The sequence below is a fragment of the Macaca mulatta genome, chromosome X (assembly GCF_049350105.2).
Source record: "Macaca mulatta isolate MMU2019108-1 chromosome X, T2T-MMU8v2.0, whole genome shotgun sequence".
Lineage (NCBI taxonomy): Eukaryota > Metazoa > Chordata > Mammalia > Primates > Cercopithecidae > Macaca > Macaca mulatta.
The window spans coordinates 79,755,536-79,778,019 of record NC_133426.1 but is presented as its reverse complement, the minus strand read 5'-3'; the positions used below and the strand labels follow the sequence as shown (position 1 = coordinate 79,778,019).

The window sequence follows — 22,484 nt, the reverse complement described above, 5'->3', positions numbered from 1 at the left end:
GCATGCATAACTATAACCACCAGTTAGCTGGGTGTGTCATAAGACCTCCTTTGCTCTCCCTTTTTGGAGGAGGATGCAGTTCCACAGTTGCACCTTAGCATTTGGCTTATAATAAGGAGCTCATTCAACACCTCCCCAACAAAAGATACATTTTTGTCCTACACTCAATTCCAAGCTTCAGGTCAAAGCTTAGGGAAAGAAAACTGGATCTAAGGGATGCAGAAGCAAATGATAACAGAAGTTAAAAGGCACAGCACAGGTGAGCGTGGCTGATTCCTGCCAATTAAGCCAAGCCCAAGCTTCCTGTTTCATGGATAAAGGCCACATTGATATCTATGGAATAAATGAGGTATAGGGAACTCCAAGGCTACTGACAGCAGGGGAGATCAGGTGTATGTGAGTAAGAGTAGATGATTCCATCCCCCTAGGCCCCCCTGCTTCATGGGTGCAAGCCACTTTGGTACCCATGGCAGCACTTGCCAAGGTCACTTGGGACTCGGGGATGCAAGGATGTAAGAGTAAAAGAGGATGCTCCTCCGTCTCTCCCTCACATACCCTGGGTATCTGATAGGAAGATAAGGAAACCAGGGATGCCTTCTCCCCTCTTTCTAGATGGGTAGTCATTCATTTTTAGTCTGTACTCATTTTGAATGCATCCTGAACCCTTGGGACTACTTTTTAAAAAGCTCTTTTTCCTTTTTCCTCCTTGGTCCTCTCTTCACTGATAGGTAATTGTGTCTCTGTACTATGGGACATTCCCCTCAGATGCAGCCTCCAAAGTGGAAAGAGTTAATTTCCCTAACCTTCAACTAGTTGGCCTAGGATTGAGCTTAGGGGAAGGAAGCTCAGAAGCCCAACATACCCACAAAAGGGTAAAGTATTTTTTTTTTTTTTTTTTTGCTGTTTTTTTGGTTTTTTTTTTTTTTTTTTTTTTTTTTAAACCAATCGGGCTTTTGGCCTCCTTCCCCCTGTGTAAACTGGTAAAAGGTCTTAGAATTTTTTAGCTATCCTTACCCATCCCCTTGTTTCATTTTGATACATGTTTTCTAATAACCCGGTTTCTCTGTTCTTGCCTTCAGGCCATCAGACTCCAAACGGTTATGCATCCAAAACCTCTGACTATTGCCCCTTCTGCTGGAAACCCTTAAATAGGCCTCTGAGGAAGCTCTGACTGTCATTTCCTGGAAACAGTTCCTCCTGACAGCAGGAAGCAGTTTAGATGGGTCTTCATCCCTATCCTTAATCTAAGGACAGTTAGATGTACTTTTTTAGAGGGAGGAATAAGACAGCCAGGTGGGAGAGGGATCCCTGGAAAGACTCCAACCTGCCTGAACGCTGAGATGGAGCCTCAGGTAGTTTGCACCCTTTGCAGCAAAGAAGAGCCTGGCCCCTCCTCTTCCTGTGTGAAAACTAGGATTCAAAAGGCCGAGTAGGAAGCTGTGTGCGGGACTCTGACCTAGCAAGTGTCTCTGTTTCTCCCTTTTCTTCCTTTTCACCCAATAATATCCTGCTTTACTCCCCTTCAAACTGTCTGCAAGCCTAAATTTTCATGGCCGGAGATGCACAAGGACTCCATCTTTAGCTGAACTAAGGAAAAGTCCGGCAACAGTTGCAGCTCGGCATTTGCCTTATTTGAACATGGTTCAAACAGTTGGCTATGTATGATTGGCTAAAACTCAATGATTGGCACAAGTGTAGGCTACAGTCAGTTTACAACTCTACTTTTTACAGTTCATTATGTACAGAGAAACGTTTAAGCCAAACTTAAAATAAGTAAGGGGTCAGCTTTAGACTAAACTTGATTTTCCAATTTGTAGCACTTTTATTTAGAACTATACTCATCCCACCTCCCTGCCCCCACCCCATCTCTGTGGCATGGTAGCAATGAAAAGTAGAAAGCCTTCTGGCCAACAGAGAAGACTGCTGTCCTTTGGGGCTCTATTAAAAACTCATACTCAAAGCATAGTCAATATTATATCTGAATAGGAGCTCTTTGGAAAATATCTTTTCCCAGGGCATTGTCACTATTTGGTCTGACTCACACTTACTCTCACCAGAAAAGATGTTTTATATACAAGGTACTATCAAAAACAATAGCAATCAGCTGGCAACATCACTGATCCATAGAGCTGTCATTTCAGTTGAGGCTGTAAACCAAAAGTAAAATTCTAAGCCCCCTAACTGACTGAGTGGACCCTCTTCTTGGCCAAGGGGACCCAAAGAAACCTGAAAATATAGTTCAGACCATAAAAGGAAGGAGGGTGTTGGACATGCATCATTATACTTTCCTCTCTTTGGAGTTCAAGCACAACTCATCAGCATTAACATCAAAATAGAGATAGAGCAGACTCTTTGTAACAGTAAGATGACAAATTTAAAACTGACTCTAGTATAGCATCACATGATGATAGCAAGCCCTAAAGGAAATCAAAGTAGTTTACCCCAAAATATATTACTTTGACATATTTTAAATGGCTCTGCAAAACTATCTCTTATGCAGGAAATTTTGCATTCTGTACAGAATCTCCTTCCCTTACTAGGTCTTTCCAGATAATCTGGCACCTTTTAAGCTCTATGAAATACAACTGTTCTTTCTGAAGGTGGCTACCTGGAGGCTTCATCTATATGACAAGAACTTCAGCTTCCACAACTCCCTCTTACCTTAATTCAACCTGATTTCAACTCTTCAGGCAGGGATTCGCCCTTTCAACCAATTGTCAAATAGGAAACCTTTAAATCCACCTACAGTCTGGAAGTTCTCTCTTGGACATGTCTTACCTTCCAGGCCAAACCAATGTAAACCTTACATGAATTAGTTTGTGCTTTTGCCTGTAACTTCTGTCTTCCTAAAATGTATAAAATGAAGCTACAATTCAACTACCTTGGGCATGTGTTCTAAGGATCTCCTGAGGATGTGTCACAGGTTATGATGCTTAACCTTGGCAAAATAGACCTCTAAATTAATTGAGACCTGTCTCAGATACGTTTTTATTTACAAGGCAAAGAATAGTTTGGAGGAAAGTTTTCACGAAAGACCTAAAGAGTTAAACTACCATAGAGAACTTCAAAAAGCTCCGACATAATCTTGAAGATTTGAAAACCTGCACTCATGCACAGAGATGAGTGTATGCCTACAAAAAAAACCTGTAAAAGGAGAGGGCTTAAGTAATTTATCTTGATTGACCTTGAAGCCCTGCATAAATAGGAAGTGAAAGCTAAGAATAACATGTAAACTGCCTGAAATTTGAAGACATCCCTTCAAATAAACATAACTTTGGTAAAGAGTGGGAAATATATCATCCCAAGGAAATTCTTATTGACTAATTATTAGTCAATAATATTAGACTAATTGACCACTAAATTACACTAAAATAGGGATGATACCTATAAATCCATTGTTTAAACTAGTTATTTAAAAATAGCTAACAGGGAACTCAGTGGCTATGCTCTGCAGAAATACAGGATCCACAGAATTAGTTCAGGAAAATCACTAAACAAATAAGTAGCATCAAGAAAACAACAAGAATAAAAATAAAACAACAACAATAAATCCTCTGGTAGAATGGATCCAATACCAAAGTTGTTAAAATATATGATCTCAATGTCCAGTTTTCAACAAAAAATTAAGAGACATGCATATAAAAGAAAAGTATGTCACATATACAGTAAAATATTCAGTCAACAGCAAACATTCCTAATGGAATCCAGATATTGAACATAGTCAAATATTTAAAATCAGCCATATAAATATGTTCAAAAAACTGAAGAAAATTATGTTTAAATAATTAAAAGAAAATAAGATGAATATGTCTTACAAAATATAAAATATTAAAATAAATATATAGATACTACTTTAAATTAATCGAAAATATTCTAGAATTAGAAATTTTTGCAACTGAAATTTAAAATTCCATTTTTTCTTCCAATATTACTGACTGGAAACATTTCCAGCATATCTCATCCACTTATAAGAACCAAAAGAATGTGTAGACAATTACACTTTGAATATATTATCCAAAAGGGAATGTGGGAGTTCAACATATAAGTAAAAGGAAAGCCCAAATTTTGGATGAAGAAGGAAAATGGGCAGCACCTGTGGCTAGGACTGGCTGAAAACTATGAGTAAATTTAAGATATGGAGAAGGTAACTGAGTTATTTTCTGTAGTTCACTTTGCCACTTGGGAATTGTACAATTCAGGCCACAGGAGAGTACACTGACCCTTATAATTTCTAAACCAGCTTAGAGAGTGGCCAGGAGATTGTGAGAATAAACTGCTCCATGTAGTGTTCCACACACTTCTTCAGACCAAGGCCAACTACTGAAAGATGTCATTCTTGACCCCAGCTCGTAACAAGCTGTTCATGGTCCAGGAATCTAGTGATGGCACTAGTCTTTGGCATTTGAGACTTGGGCTTGGGATTAGAGAATTAGGGCTTGAGTAGTGAAGGGGATAGATTCCACAATCAGAACTGAGAAATAAATATAGTGTGAACTCCAGACACTGGCAAAGGAACTGGGTTTCCCCCCTTGGGACCTGAGCAGGAAGACAGTTGCCAGAGAGGCTTGGTATTAAGCCGGGCAGTGTCTCTGTTGGCCTGGGTCTGTGTTACAGACTAAATGCAGTTGGCCATGAGTATCCCAATTGGCTGTCACAGTTGAGTTGGGTAAGAGAACCCTGTGAGGATTAGAGCATGAGAGAGAAGCAAATACCACTCTCATCAGCCAAAGCTGTGGTTGATGTGTATATTTATGAGGTACATGAGATATTTTGGTACAGGAATACAATGTGTAATAATCACATCATGTAAAGTTGAGCATCTAAAACCTCAAATATTTATCCTGTGTTACAAACAAACCAATTATACTATTTTAGTTATTTTTAAAAGGACAATTAAATTATTGCTGACTAAAATCATCCTGTTGTGCTATAAAATACTATGTCTTATTTATTCTTTCTTACTATTTTATTTTGTGGCCATTAACTATTACCACCTATCCCTGCCCTCCCACCACCCTTCCCAGCCTCTGGTAACCATACCTTTATTTTCTATCTCCATGAGTTCAATTTATTTGATTATTAGCTCCTACAGATAGGTGAAAACATGTATTTGTCTTTCTGTTCCTGGTTAATTTTACTTAGCATAATGCATCCCAGTACTGTCCATGTTGTTGCAAATGATGGGACATCATTCTTTTTTTTTTTTTTCCTCACAACAGCTCTGGATCACATTTATTTTAGGCACATTTTAAAGATGAGGAGATTGACATGTGAGAGGTTGCATAATTCACACAGTAAGTTACACTGCCAAATTCACACGGTAAGTTGCACTGCCGGTAGTTGGACACAGGTATCATTTCTCCACCAAGCAAGTTCAGTTCATGCTCTGCCTACTGAGCCTCTCATTGTTCCATCCCATGGGAAAGAGTAACAATGGCCACCGCTCCTGACATCATGAGGATTTATCCAGGCTACTCTGCAGGAAGACAGCCAGTCTCTTAAATGGCTGTTGGTTCTGGGCACTCATCCAGAGTGCCACAGATACCTCTTTATGCATGAAGGAAGTACACGGTAAGCCTCTTTATTACTAGAGGAGAGTGGATGCAGACGTTGCCAGTTTTCCATTCACCCATTTGTTCTGCTCCTTATTTCTTCTGTTTACTTTTAACCATTTTCCTACTTACATTAGCATCTTGTATGTTGCTGTAACTCTTCCAGCAACATACACCTTAAGGCTAAAGAGAAAATTGAAATCATGTACTTCCGTAACAATGTCTGATAGGACTTGGCCAGTAAGAAATGACAATAAAGAAAACACCACTACTCTCACCAGGAAGGAAATTGTATCTATTAAAAAAAACTCAGTTTTAAAGTTATCTGAATTTTATCAATCCCTGATCTTGCTTCTCTCATCAGCTCAATTTGGAGCCTTTTGATAAGTACATAGGCAGTTGATAAGGTCAATCCCTATACAAGAAGGGATTAAAAAAAACAAAGCCCCATAATTTACATGGAAAATTAATATTGCTGGCTCTCATTAACTCTAGCATTCAGTACCATCATCTATAAAAGAAATCCAATTCAGTAAGTATTAAGAGATTACCATGGGAAACAAACACAGGATTGTAGACATAATGGGATTATACGTAAGAAATGTTTATTATTTACACAATAAATGAGATATTCCAGAGTATGAAAGGCCTACAGTTAGAGCAGATACCCACATAAGTAATGGTAACTCTGGCTTGACTGTAAGTGAGCCACAGGAGAAACCCACAGGTGTTAGACATCCAGGAATTAGAGTACTTGCCACCGTCACCCTGATCACCAAGGTCATTAGGATGTGATTATAGTACGTATGGAAGGGCTCTGTAAAGAACTATAAAATTAAGGGATTTTTAAATCACCATTTTTATTACCCAGCACAGCAACTAAGAGTGTGCCCTCTGTACTCAACCTGCCCAGGCTGGTTTCCCTACCTTACAACTTACTCACTATGGAACCTCAGGTAAATTGCTTAAACTCAAAGCTTAAGTTTCTCAGCTATAAAAAGGGGGTAATAGGATCAACCTCATATAGATGTGTGATAATTTAATAAGTCAATATATGTAAAGGGATTTGCACATTAACCAGCACAAGACTGTAAAAGTATTATTGGTGGTTAATATTATTAGTAATCCATGCTTACCAGCCTCATCAGCTCAGAGGCAATGCAAAATATAAAGATTACCACCACTTGGCCCTTTGTAAGACTTTCTATAAAAGGCTTAAAATCACTTTATCCAAGTGAATAATTTCTCCACCAATATTCTTTGAGCGGCTGGGACATCATTCTTTTTATGACTTAATAGTGCTCCATTTTGTATAAGTGTGATATTTTCTTTATCCATTCACCTGTTGACAGACACTTAAGTTGTTTTCAAACCTTGGCTATTGTGAATAATGCTGCAATAAACATGAGAGTGCAGATATCTCTTTGAAATGTTGATTTTCTTATTTCGGGATATATACTTAGGAGTGGGAGTTCTAGATTATATCCTAGTTTTATTTTTAGTACTTGAGGAATGTCCAAACTGTTTTTCATAGTGGTTATGCTAACTTCCATTCCTAGCAACAGGTAAATAAGGTAGTGTATACAGGTTTCCTTTTCTCCACATCCTCACTAGCATTTGTTATTCCCTGTCTTTTGGATAAAAGCCATTTTAACTGGGGTGAGATGAGATCTCATTGTAGTTTTGATTTACATTTCTCTGATGATCAATGAAGTTGAACACCTTCTTATATGCCTGTTTTTCATTTGTTTGTCTTTCTTCAAGAAATGTCTATGCAAATATTTTGCCCATTTTTAATCAGATGATTTTCCTATAGAGTTGTTGAGCTCTTTCTATATTCTGCTTATTAATCCCTTGTCAGATGGGTAGTTTGCAAATATTTTCTCCCATTCTGTGGATTGCCCCTTCACTTTGTTGATTTTTTCCTTTGCTGTGTCCATTTAACTTGATATAATTTAACTTGATGTCCATTTAACTTGATGTAATTCCATTTGTCTATTTTTGCATTGGTTGCCTGTGCTTATAGAGTATTACTCAATAAATTGTCACCCAGATCAATGTCCTGGAGAGTTTCCCCAAAGTTTTCTTGTAGTTGTTTCAAAGTTGGAAGTTTTATATTTGATTTTTGTATATAGCGAAACACAGGAGTCTAGTTTTATTATTCCACGTATAAATATCTAGTTTTCCCAGCACCACTTATTGAGGAAACTGTTCTTTCCCCAATGTGTGTTCGTGGAATCTTTGTCAAAAATGTGTTCACTGTAGATGTATGGATTGACTTCTGGATTCTCTATTTTGGTGCACTGGTTTGTGTGTTTCTTTTTATGCCAGTACTGTATTAGTCCATTTTCATGCTGATAAAGACATACCTGAGACTGGGCAATTTACAAAAATAAAGAGGTTTAATGGACTCATAGTTCCACGTGACTAGGTAGGCCTCACAATCATCATGGAAAGTGGAAGTCATGTCTCACATGGCAGCAGACAAGAGAAGAGAATTTGTACAGAGAAACTTCCCTTTATAAAACCATGACATCTCATGAGACTTATTCACTATCACAAGAATAGCTTGGGAAAGATTCACCCCCATGATTCAATTGGGATCTCTCCCAAACATTTGGAAATTGTGGAAGCTACAATTTGTGATGAGATTTGTTTGGGGATACAGCCAAATCATATCACTCTGCCCATGGCCTTTCCAAAATCTCATGTCCTCAAAATTCAAAACAAATCATGCCTTCCCAGCAGTCCCCCAAAGTCTTAACTCATTTTAGCATTAACTCAAAAGTCCACAGCCCAAAGTCTCATCTGAGATAAGGCAAGTCCCTTCTGCCTATGTGCCAATAAAATCAAAAGAAAGTTAGTTACTTCCTAGATACAATGAGGGTAGAGGCATTGGATAAATACACCCATTCCAAATGGAAATTCCAATGAGAAATTGGCCGAAACAAAGGGCCTAACGGCCCCATGCAAGTCCAAAATCCAGTGGGGCAGTCAAATCTTAAAGCTCCAAAGTGATCTCCTTTGACTCCATCTCTCACATCCAGATGCAAGAGGTGGGTTCCCATGGTCTTAGGCAGTCCTGCCTCTGTGGCTTTGCAGGGTACAACCTCCCTCCCAGTGGCTTTCACAGGCTGATGTTGAGTGTCTGTGGCTTTTCAGGGCACACAGTGCAAGCTGTTGGTGGATCTACCATTCTGGGGTATGGAGAATGGTGGCCCTCTTATCACAGATCCACTTAGCAATGCCCCGGTGGGGACTCTGTGTGGGAGTGCCCATACCACATTTCCCTTCTGCACTGCCCTAGCAGAGGTTCTACATGAGCACTCCACCCCTAGAGCAAACTTCTACCTGAACATCCAGGCATTTCCATAATCCTCTGAAATCTAGGCAGAGGTTTCCAAACTTCAGTTGTTGACTTCTGTGCACCCATGAGTCTCAACACTATGTGAAAGTTGAAGGCTTGGGACTTGCACCTTCTGAATCCATGGCCTGAGATGTAGGTTGGCCCCTTTTAGTCATGACTGGAGCAGCTGGGGTGCAGGACACAAAGGCCCTAGGGTTCAAACAGCAGAGCAACTCTTGGTCTGGCAGACAAAACCATTTTTTTTCTTGTAGGCCTCCAGGTCTGTAATGGGAGGGGATGCTGCAAAGGTCTCTGGCATGAGCTGGAGACATTTTCCCCATTGTCTTGGTGATTAGCATTTGGCTTCTCATTATTTATGCAAATTTCTACAGCTGGCTTGAATTTCGCCTCAGAAAATGGGATTTTCTTTTCTATCACATTGTCAGGCTGCAAATTTTCCGAACTATTATGCTCTGTTTCCCTTTTAAAACTGAATGCCTTTAATAGTACCCAGGTCACCTCTTCATTGCTTTGCTGCTTAGAAATTTATTCTGCCAGATACCCTAAATCATCTCTCTCAAGTTCAAAGTTTCACAAATCTCTAGGACAGAAGGAAAATGCTGCCAGTCTCTTTGTTAAAACATAACAGTCACCTTTGCTTCAGTTCCCACAAGTTTCTCATCTCCATCTGAGAACACCTTAGCCTGGATTTCATTGTCCATATCATTATCAGCATTTTGGTCAAAGCCATTGACAAGTCTCTAGGGAGTTCCAAACTTTTCCACATTTTCTTTTCTTCTTCTGAGCCCTCCAAATTGTTCTAGCCTCTCTGTTACCCAGTATCAAAGTCGCTTCCACATTTTCAGGTATCTTTTCAGCAGTGCCTCACTCCTGGTATGAATTTACTGTATTAGTCCATTTTCACACTGCTGACACAGACATACCTAAGACTGGGCAATTTACAAAGAAAGAGGTTTAATGGACTCATAGTTTCACATGGCTGGGTAGGCCTCACAATCATGGCACAAGGTGAAAGGCATGTCTCACATGGCAGGAAACAAGAGGAGAGAACTTGTGCAGGGAAACTTTCCTTTATAAAACCATCACATCTCATGAGACTTATTGACTACCATGAGAATAGCAGGGGAAAGAACCATACCCCATGATTCAATGACCTCCCACCGGGTCCCTCCCAAACATGTGGGAATTGTGGGAGTTACAATTCAAGATGCGATTTTCATGGGACACAGCCAAACCATATCAAGTACCATGCCATTATGATTACTAAACTGCTTTAGTATAATCTGAAGTAAGATAATGCAATTCCTCAAGTTTCATACTTTTTGCTTAGTATAGCTTTGGCTATTCTGGGTCTTTGTGGTTTGATATGAATTTTAGGATTGCTTTGTCTATTTTTGTGAAAAATGTCATAAGTATTTTGACAGGTATTGCATTAAGTCTGTAGATTTAATGCTTTGGGTTGTATGAACATTTTAAAATATTGATTCTTCCAATCCATGAGCATAAAATATCTTTCCACATTTTAGTGTCCTCTTCGATTTCTTTCATCTGTGCTTTATAGATTTTGTTCCAGAGATCTCTTACTTCTTTGGGTAAGTTGATTCCTGTATACTTTATTTTTTTGTAACTATTGCTAATGGGATTGCTTTCTTGATTTCTTTTTCAGATTTTTTAATGTTGGTATATACAAGTGCTACTGATTTTTGTATTATTTTGCATCTTGCAACTTTACTGAATGTGTTCATTCATTCTAAGAGTTTCTTGGTGGAGTATTTAGATTTCTTTGAATATAAGGTTGCATCATCTACAAACAAAGATAATTTGACTTCTTCCTTTTCAATTTGGATTTCAGTTTTTCTGCATTCATTATGATACTAACTATGGATTTGCGCATGTGGCTTTTATTATGTTGAGGTATGTTCCTTCTATGCCCAGTTTTTCAGAGTTTTTATCAAGAAGGGATATTGAATTTTATTAAATGCTTTCTCGACATCTATTGAAATAATCACAGGATTTTTGTCCTTCATTCTGTTTATATAATGTATCACATTTATTGATTCACATATGTGGAAAAATCCTTGCATTCCTGGAATAAATCCCATTTGGTAATGATGAATGAACTTTTTAAAGTGTTGTTGAATTTGGTTTGCTAATATTTTATTGAGGATTTTTGCATCAATATTTATCAGAAATATTGGCTGGCCTGTAGTTTTGTTTCCTGGATGTGTTATTGTCTGGCCTTGGTATCAGGGTAATACTTGCCTTAGAGAATGAGTTTGAAAGTATTCCTCCCTTCTCTATTTCTCAGAATAGTTTGAGTAAGATTGGTATTAGTTCTTTAAATGTTTGGTAGAATTCAGCAGTTAAGTCATCAGGTCCCAAGCTCTTCTTTGCAGGTGGGCTTTACACAACATGCTAAATCTAGTTGCACATTTTTTGTCTGTTCAGGTTTTAGATTTCTCTATTGTTCAATCTTGATAAGTTGCATGTGTGTAGGAATTTGTACATTTCTTCTAGATCTTTCAACTTATTGGTATATATTTGCACATCATAGTCATTAAAGATCCTCTGAATTTCTACAGTATCAGATATAATGTCTCCATTTTTATCTCTGATTTTATTTATTTGAATCTTATCTCTTCTTAGTGTCATTAAAGTTTTGTCATTTTTTAAAAATTTTTAGAAAGCCAACATTTTGTTACATTGATTTTTTGTATTTTTAATTTCAAATATATTTATTTCTGCTCTAATATTTATTATTTCTTTTCTTCTACTAATGATGGGTTTGGTTTGTGCTTGCTTCTCTAGTTCTTTAAGATGCATCATCACGTTTTTTATTTGAAGTTTCTCTTCTTTTTGATGTAGGCATGTATTGATATACATTTTCCTCTTCATCCTGTTTTGGCTGTATTTCATAGGTTTTGGTATGTTCTGTTTCCATTATCATTTGTGTCAAGAAAATTTTCAAGCTTATTCTTAATTTTTTCGTTGACCCACGGGTCATTCAGAAGCATATTGTTTCATTTCCACGTGTTTGTACAGTTTCCAAAATTTCTCCTGTTATTGATTTCTAGTTTTCATTGTGGTCAGAGAAGATGTTTGATATTATTTCAAATTTTTCAATGTTCTAAGTCTCATTTTGTAACCTAATATATGATCTATCTTTCAGAATAATCCACATGCTGTGGAAAAAAATGTGTATTCTGCAGCCATTGAATGAAACTTTCTGCAAATATCTATCAGATCACTTTGGTCTAAAGTGCATATTGTTTGATGTTTCTTTGATGACTTTCATCTGAAATATCTGTTCGATGCTGAAATTGGTTGTTAAACTCTTTGGCTATTATTGTATTAGAGTCTATCTTCTCTTTATCTCTAATATTTGCTTCATATATCTGGTTGCTCGAGTGTTGGGTGCATATATATTTAAAATTGTTATGTCCTCTTGCTAAATTGATGCATTTATCATTATGTGGTGACTACTTTGTCTCTTCTTACAGTTTCTGTCTTAATTTTTTTTTCTCTCATGTAACTACTCCTCCCCTTTTTTGTTTTCCATTGACATAGAAGATCATTTTCTATCCCTTTATTTTCAGTCTATGTGTGTCTTTATAGGTATAGGGTGTTTTTGTTGACAATAGATCACTGGGTCTTGCTTTTTTATCCAATCAGCTACCCTTTGTCTTTTGCTTTAAAAATTTAGTCCATTTATAGTCAATGTTATTACTGGTAAGTAGAGACTTACTCCTACTATTTTGCTATTTGTTTTCTGGTTGTTTTTTGGTCTTCTCTTCCTTCTTTTCTTCCTTTCTTTCTTTATTAAAAGTAATTTCTTCTAGTAATATGACTTAATTTTTTGTGTTTTAATTTTATTTTATATATGATATTACCATGAGGCTTGCAAATATTATTTTGTTTTCCATTATTTTAAGCTGATAATAACATGTTGGTATAAGGAAACCAACAAACAAGCAAAACAAAAACATAAACATTTTACCTTTTTATTTCATTTCCTAGCTTTTTTATTTTTTATATGTTATTGTACTGTCTATGTTGTGAAAAGTTGTATTTATTATTTTTATTCATTTATCATTTAGTCTTTCTACTTAAGAGTTGTTTAGACACCACAGTTATGGTGTTAGAATATTATTTGTGTTTCTGTGCACTCGCTATTATCTGTGAGTTTTGTACAATCAGATTATTTCTTACTGTTTATTCATGTCCTTTTTTTCTCATTGAAGTACTTCTTTTAGCATTTTTTATAGAATGGGTCTGGTGTTGATAAAATTCCTCAGCTTTTGTTTGTCTGGAGAAGTCCTTATTTCTCTTTCATGTTTGAAGGATATTTTTGCTAACTATACTATTCTAGGGTAAGAGGGTGTTTTTTTGTTTTGTTTTGCTTTGTTTTTGGCACTTCAAATATACCATGCCATTTTCTCCTTGCCTGTAAAGTTTCCATTGAAAAGTCTGCTATCAAATGTATTGGAGCTCCATTGTATGTTATTGGCTTGTTTTCTTTTGCTGCTTTTGGTATCCTTTCTTTATCCTTGACTTTTGGGAGTTTGATTATTAAATGCCTTGAGGTAGTCTTCTTTGGCTTAAATCTGCTTGGTGTTCTATAACCTTCCTGAACTTGGATATTGATACCTTTCCCTAGCCTTTAAAGTTCTCTAATATTATTACTTGGAATACGCTTTCTATCCCTATCTCTTTCTCTATCTCCTTTTTAAGGCAAGTAACTCTTAGATTTGCTATCCTGAGGCTATTTTCTAGATTCTATAGGCATGGTTCATTTTTAAAATTCCTTTTTCTTTTGTCTCCTCTGGCTGTGTATTTTCCAATAGCCTTCTTCAGGCTCATTAGCTCTTTCTTCTCCTTCATCCATTGAGCTATTAAAGGACTCTAATGCATTCTTCAGTGTAGCAATTGCATTTTCACTCCCAGAATTTCTGTCTAATTCTTATTAATTATTTTGATCACTTTGTTAAATTTATCTGATAGAATTCTGAATTTCTTCTCTGTGTTATCTTAAATTTCTTTGAGCTTCCTCAACACAACTATTTCATATTCTCTGTCTAAAAGGTCACATATCGCTGTTTCTCTAGAATTGGTCCCTGGTACTGTATTTATTTCATTTGGTGCTGCCATGTTTTTCTCAATGGTCTTGATACTTGTAGACATTTGTCTGCACAGGTCATTGAAGAGTTAGGTGTTTATTTTAGTGTTCACACTCTGAGCTTTTTTGTGCCTGTCCTTTTGTTGAAGGCCTTCCAGATATCTGAAAAAAACTTAAATGTTATGATCTAAGCTGTATCTGCATTAGGGTGCACCCTAAGTTCAGTGACACTGTGGGTCTTGATGACCAGTGGTACCATCTTGATGGTCTTAGACAAGGTCTAGGAGAATTCTCTGGATTACCAAACAAAGACTTATGTTATCTTCCCTTAATTTCCCCAAACAAATGGAATCTCTGTCTCTCTGTCCTGTGGCCACAACTACTAGGATTATGTTGGGTCAGACTTGATGCCAGCACACCACTGGGTCTCACTCAAGGCCTGTTTTAACTCTTCCCCATGTTCACTCAAAGCCCTGTGGCTCTGCAATCAGCAGGTTATAAAGCCAGCCAGACTTGTGTCTTTTCCTTCAGGGTGTCCTCTTTAGGCTAGTCCCTGAGTTGGTCCAGCAGTGTCATTTAGGAGTCAGCGACAAGAGTCAAAATGTTTAGAAGGCTCTCTGGCTTACTGTGGCTGAGCTGGGACTCAATCCACAAAGTACAGTCCTTCTCACTCTTCCTTTCTTTTTCTAGAGTCAGTGGAGCCTCACTCTGTGGCCACCACTACAGGCCCACAGGGATTACTGCCAGACTATTGCTAATGTTCCCTTAAGTCCTAAGGGCACTTCAGTCAGTGTGTGGTGAATGCTGCCTGGCCTAGAACTCACTCTTCAAAGCACTGGGCTCCCCTCTGATCCAGGGCAGGTTCAAAAATGCCATCCAAGATCCAAGGACTGGCATTGTGGACCCCAAGATGCTGTTTGGTGCTCTATACCCGGTGGCCAAGTTGGTACATAAGTTGCAAGACAAAGACTCTTTCACTTTTCCCTCTACTTTTCTCGAACAGAGGGGCCCTCTTCCCATCACCATCACAGGTGGGAATGTGCTGAATTTTACCTAATACCAACAAGTTTAAGGGTCTTACCCAAGTCCCATGAGTTACCCTTTGCATATCACTGCTGGTTATTCAAGGCCCAAGGGCTCTTTAGTTAGCCAGTGATTAGTCCTGCCAGAATTTGGTCCTTCCTTTTAAGGCAACACGTTTTCTTCTGGCCTACAGTGTGTCTAGAAATGCTATCCAGGAGCTAGGACTTTGTATGGGGTTCTCATGACTCTGACTCTTGCCCTACCCTGTTGTGGCTGAGCTGGTATCTTATATACAAGGCAAAATCTTCCCCACTCATTCTTCTTCGCCCATCAAGCAGAATGAAGGGTTCTCTTTTGGAGTCATGAGTTTTGCATGCTAGGTTTAGAAGAGATGTAGCATCAGCATTCCCTAGCTGTCTTGGCTGGTGTCTCAGTAGGCTGCATTCCCCTCAAGTTTCCTGGCTCTGCGCTCAGTTCAACCCTAGTACACACCTAGGATTTATATTCCTTGTGGCCTAGACTGCTTTTTACATTTATTTAGGGACCCAGACTACTTTACCCTGCAGTGGTGAGGCTTGTGGAAACTCAAGCTCCAACCACTAGAGATGTTTTAAATGCTCTCTTCATTGAGCAGGTGTCAGCTGAATTAGTTCTGTTTTTGCTTTCTGCTATAACAGAGCAGCACCGAGTTCAATGCAATGTCTAAGAATTGCTGCACTCTCCCTCCTCCAACAGCTCAGATTCTTTCTCTGTGCCACATCACCACTGCTGGAGGATGGGAGAGGGGTGGTGTTGGTGATGCAGGTCTGCTTTTTCTACGTCTTCAGAGCCTCTTTCAGCAATATAAAGTTAAATCCAGTTACTGCAAGTATCTAATTTTTTTGCTCTTATGAAGGTCTTGTTTTGTGTAGATAGTTGTTGAATTAATGTCTTTGCATTGGGGGACAATTAGGGGAGCCTTCTACTCTGCTATCTTACTCTGCCTCCTCAGATGATATGTTTTTTTTATGTAGAAAACAAAGATTTTAAAAAGAAAAACCTGTTAGAACTAGTAGGGCAATTCAATAAACAGGCAGGCTACAATATCAACAAAAAAATTCAATTACATTTCTATACACTAGCAACGAAAGATTCTGAAAGAAAATTTTTAAAAATATATTTTATTCACAATAACATCAAGTAGAATAAAATAGTTAGAAGTTAACTTAACCAGGAAGGCAAAAGAAATGTACAATGGAAACTATAAAACATTGTCAAAAGAAATGTAAAAAGACTTAAACAAATGAAAAGATATTGTATATTCATGCATTGTAAGACTTAATATTAAGATGACAGTACTAGTCAAAGTAGTCTACAAACTTAATGCAATCCTATCAAAAATTCCAATAATGTTTTTTTCATAAATAGAAAAGAATTAAAATTTATATGGAACCACAAAAGACCACAAAATATTTTGGCTGCATATAACCGAAGCAATTTTGAGCAAGAATAAAGCTGGAAGCATCATACCTCTGGATTTTAATATATGTTATAAAGGTACAATAATCCAAACAGTATAATGCTAATGTAAAAATGAAAACACAGATGAATGGAACAAACTAGAGAACCCAGAAATAAACCCACAAAAACATGATCAACTGATGCCAAGAATACACAATGGAGAAATGATAGTCTCTTCAATAAAAGATGTTGAAACAACTGGATATCCATATGCAAAAGAATGAACTTGGACCATTATCCCACACCACATACAAAAATAAATTCAAAAGTAATAAAAAACTTAAATGTAAGGCTTGGAACTGTAAAACTCCTAGAAACAAGATAGAGAAAAAACTTCTGGGCATTGGTCTTGGCAATGATGTCTTGAATAATGCATCAAAAGCACGCACAACAAAAACAAAAATAGACAAGTAGGAATATGTCAGTCTAAAAAACTTCTGCAAAACAAGCAACCAACAAAATGAAAAGGCAATCTACAAATGAGAAAAGTTATTTGTAAACAATATATTATCTGATAAAGAGTTAATATCCAAAATAAAAGAGAAACTTCCAAGTCAAGCACACATACACACAAAAATATTCTATTAAAAAGTGGGCAAAGGAAATGAAGATACATTGCTCCAAATAAGATATACCAATAGCCAAGAGATACATGAAAAGATATTCAACAACCCTAATCTTCAGAGAAATGAAAATCAAAATCACAATGAGATGTTACCTCACACCTCTTAGGATGGCCTTTATCCAAAAATAAAAGATAAAAAATGTTGGCAAAGATGTGAAAACTATCACAAGAACAGAAAACCAAACACCGCATGTCTCACTCATAGGTGGGAACTGAACAATGAGATCACTTGGACTCGGGAAGGGGGACATCACACACCGGGGCCTATCATGGGGAGGGGAGAGGGGGGAGGGATTGCATTGGGAGTTATACCTGATGTAAATGACGAGTTGATGGGTGCTGACGAGTTGATGGGTGCAGCACACCAACATGGCACAAGTATACATATGTAACAAACCTGCACGTTATGCACATGTACCCTAGAACTTAAAGTATAATAATAATAAATAAATAAATAAAGTTATATAATAAAAAAAAGAAAATAAATATCTATCTGATGGCTGAATAATAAAGAATTTTTTAAACACAAAACCATAATGTAAAGACTAGTAATTAAAACTTTGTTCAGCAAATGATGCCACAAACATAATAAAACAATATTCAATGAAAAAAAAAAAAAGCAAACTCTTGTACAATGTTGGTGGGAATACAATTGGTGAAGACACCATGGGAAACAGAATGGAAATTTATCAAAAAAGTAAAACCAAAACTACCACATGGTCCAGGAACCCCACTTCTGAATATATATCCAAAGCCATTGTAAACAGGATACCTCTTGCCCCTCCTTCACCTCCTCCACCTGACACTTTGGCTGCAGGTCCTCTGGGGGCAGTTTCTGTTGACTCAGCTAGGGATCTGAGGGGACACCAACATGACTGACTGACCACCAGCTGTTGCCAGCAGCTGCCACTTCTAGCCCAGCCTACCTGGAGGGACTGAATTTACTCACTGCATGCTTGGCCCCCAGCCTTGCCCCTGGCCCCTTGCCCTTATTCCTTGATCTTTTGCCCCTTCCCCTGCAGGTGAGCCTTGTTACAAGCTGACACTTCGATGGTCCCATCTCAATCACAGCCTATGTCCAGTGTCATAGAGTGAAATTACTTTCAGAGTTAAAAGGTTATTGAAAAACAAGATGGGAGACAGATCCCAGAGTCCTCATTAATAAAGCAAGGTAATGGAAAGATGTCTCGTCTCAGTAATTTTCTAATCCAGAATGTGCACATGATAAAGCCTTACTTTATAATTTTTAATAACCATGGTGCCTTAATCATTTCTATGTTGATGAACTATTTGTGGTTTTGTTAAAAAATTGTAAACATAGCAATAATATAAACTTGGAGAACAAATTATATTTTCCTTTAATACTCAGTATCTATTTACAAATCATAAATGCATACCCTAAGGGAAAAAATGAACCTCCAACTTTGTATTAGGACTAGTTATTTGGAGAAATTAATTAATTGGGAAAATATGGATACCTATTTCATAATGCCCAGAACCTAGTTTAAGTATAAACTTAATATTCTACCAGAAGACTTCAGAAAAAGAAAAGAAACAAGATAGAAACTTCTGGTTCTGGAAGGAAAACATCAATGAAAGCCTGATTTTCTGCAGAAGATGAAGCTTTGAGTAACATGCCAAAAAGGCAGAGGCAAGGCTGGCAGTAAAATGAGTTGCCTGGGCAAAAGCAAGAGATATACACATGAGCAAACTGGAACAATGAAAAGAGTTGGATGAAAAATCTGACAAACAGTGTGCTAAAAATTATGCAAGGCCTTTATCTTGAAATTCTGCTCTGCAACAAACACCCTAGGTGGAAATTGATCCAGATAAGGAAGTGGGAACACCAGCAGCTTAATAGGTCCAGATACCTAGCTGAGTGACTTGTCTTTGTCTAAAGTGAAAGAGAAATGTAAGAAAACCATGGTTTCCAGTGCATAGTTATACAACAAGAACAATTTAGCCCACCAGATAGATACCCTCAAGCTTTTTATTGAAGAACAGGAGGAACAGATGATGGAATTTTATAGAGATAATGAAGAATGATCAAAGAAGATAGAAAGACAGAAACATATGTGTAGTGCACTGCAGCATACAATGGATAAACTTAAGCTTTTTGACAAAGGGATGAACTTATTGTAAACATGGCTTAGTTATAATCCCCAATGGCACTTGCAGTGGTAATGTCAATCACGAATCAGTGGTTGAAGCCATCACTGTTGTGTCTCAGGAAACTTCTCAGGTCTTGGGGTCAGCAGGAAAGGGGCCACATAAAGCTACAAAAACCTGCTGGAGAAAAGGAAGAGCTACCATCACAGTTTAGGAAACTGAAGTTGCAGTAAGAGAAAGAATAGCAGGAGTCCTCCAGGGATGATGGTACAGCAGGTGACCTGGTGGAGCTGCAGAAAGACTCAGACTTGCAGTTCATCAAAATACAGAGAGATGCCAATAAGCAAATTAGTGAAAGTTGAAGATGAACTCAAAGTAGGAAAGGGGAAAGTACAATGAGAGTTTATAAACAGCACTGGACAAGATTGAGGAGATGGAGATGACCCACAGCTACCGGAACAAGGGTCTAGAGAAGGTGAAGGTCAATAGGAAGGCACTTGTGGCCCAGCAACAGGAAAACCATCCTTCAACCTGGGTGGTTCTCTTTGACGCCCTGCCCGGAGGTACTGACTCTTTTTGTCCATTGACACAAACTTTTTTCAGTACTGTTTGAAGTTTGTCTTAAAAACTGGAACCTTTTATATTACAGTTTAAGAGAGAATAAAGCAGGTTTAAGTCTTCAAAAATAAACACAGATGTTTTTGTAGTTTGATTCTAGACTAAAAACTAATTCATGCTGTTTTTATTTTTTATTTCCACAATTTTAGAATCAAGTTTACTCAACATTTTCCCCCAGCTGCTTCAGTGATTGTACACTTGGAGGTGTTAAATTAAAAGTTCACAAGATCAGGCTGAGCACCGTGGCTCACGCCCATAATCAGCAATTTAGGAGGCCGAGGTGGGAGGATCATGAGGTCAGGAGATCGACACCAACCTAGCTAACATGGTGAAACCCCGTCTCTACTAAAAATACAAAATATTAGCTGGGTGTGGTGGCACGCACATGTAGTTCCAGCTACTTGGGAGGCTGGGGCAAGAGAATCGTTTGAACTTGGGAGGCAGAGGTTGCAGTGAGCTAAGATTGCACCACTGCACTCCAGCCTGGGCAAGAGGGAGAGAGTCTTCATGTAAAAAAAAGAAAAAGGAAAGAAAGAAAGAAAGAAAGAAAGAAAGAAAGAAAGAAAGAAAGAAAGAAAGAAAGAAAGAAAGAAAGAAAGAAAGAAAGAAAAAAAACCGTAAGATCTATAAATTTAGAAACAGAGACTTATAAAGGATTGCAATCTGCAAGGTGGCCATCCAGCAGGCTGGAAAGCACAGCCTCTGGCAAAGACCAAAGACAGACACTTTGAAGGAGGAAGGGTTTAGGGAGGAGCTTTACACTGAATGGGTTGGCTAAACGCACATATTTAACAGGTAAAGGTGTATCTACTAATATTCAGGAAGGTGGTCCTAATGTATGCATATTTAACAAGCATGCATATAACACATGACCTACATTCACTATGAGGTGGAGACTTAACATTTAAGTGTATTACAGTTAGGCCTTAAACATCTAAGAGTCATTTCAGGACACAAAAGCACTCAAGTACGCAGCTTCTGTAAAATGGCCACAACCAGTCCATGGTCAGTGGTTTTCTTAATCATTTCTATATATTGAGAAACATATAGAAATATATTCTATATATTTCTATATTGAGAAATATAGAAATGATTAAGTGGAAATATAGAAATGACTAAGTGGTCATTTCTATATTTCCTTCATTCTGAAATGTATAATTAAGGCAAGGATTGTCTTAGCAATGCGGGCTCTTCTTTGGTTACATATGAATTTTAGAGTGGTTTTTTCCAATTCTGTGAAGAAAGTCATTGGCAGCTTGTTGGGAATGGCATTGAATTTATAAATTACCTTGGGAAGTATGGCCATTTTCACAATATTGATTCTTCATATCCATGAGCATGGAATGTTCTTCCGTTTATTTGTGTCCTCTTTTATTTCGTTGAGCAGTGTTTTGTAGTTCTCCTTGAAGAGGTCCTTCACATCCCTTGTAAGTTGGATTCCTAGGTATTTTATTCTCTTTGAAGCAATTGTGAATGGGAGTTCACTCATGATTTGGCTCTCTGTTTGTCTGTTATTGGTGTATAAGAATGCTTGTGATTTTTGCACATTGATTTTATATCCTGAGACTTTGCTGAAGTTGCTTATCAGCTTAAGGACATATTGGGCTGAGATGATGGGGTTTTCTAAATATACAATCATGTAATCTGAAAACAGTGACAATTTGATTTCCTCCTAATTGAATACCCTTTATTTCTTTCTCTTGCCTGATTACCCTGGTCAAAACTTCCAACACTCTGTTGAATAGGAGTGGTGAGAGAAGGCATCCCTGTCTTGTGCCAGTTTTCAAAGGGAATGCTTCCAGTTTTTGCCCATTCAATATGATATTGGCTGTGGGTTTGTCATAAATAGCTCTTATTATTTTGAGATACATTCCATCAATACCTAGTTTATTGAGAGTTTTTAGCATGAAGTGCTGTTGAATTTTGTCAAAGGCCTTTTCTGCATCTATTGAGATAATCATGTGGTTTTTTTCATTGGTTCTGTTTATGTGATGGATTGTGTTTATTGATTTGCATATGTTGAACCAGCCTTGCATCCCAGGGATAAAGCCCACTTGATTGTGGTGGATAAGCTTTTTGATGTGCTGCTGGATTTGGTTTGCCAGTATTTTACTGAGGATTTCATGTCGATGTTCATCAGGGATATTGGTCTAAAATTCTCTTTTCTTTGTTGTGTCTCTGCCAGGCTTTGGTATCAGGATGATCTGGCCTCATAAAATGAGTTAGGGAGGATTCCCTTTTTTTCTATTGATTGGAATAGTTTCAGAAGGAATGGTACCAGCTCCTCTTTGTACCTCTGATAGAATTCATCTGTGAATCCATCTGGTCCTGGACTTTTTTTTGTTGGTAGGCTGTTAATTATTGCCTCAATTTAAGAGCCTGCTACTGGTCTATTCAGAGATTCAACTTCTTCCTGGTTTAGTCTTGGCAGGGTGTATGTGTCCAGGAATTTACCCAGTTCTTCTAGATTTTCTAGTTTATTTGCGTAGAGTTGTTTGTAGTATTCTGATGGTAGTTTGTATTTCTGTGGGATCAGTGGTGATATCGCCTTTATCACTTTTTATTACGTCTATC

The 22,484-nt window shown here is 37.7% G+C and overlaps 1 pseudogene; it reads left to right on the top strand.

Moving 5' to 3' along the window:
• Nucleotides 1-22,484, top strand: part of LOC100427778 (leucine-rich repeat flightless-interacting protein 2-like) — a 48,715-nt pseudogene that overhangs the window by 9,356 nt on the left and 16,875 nt on the right.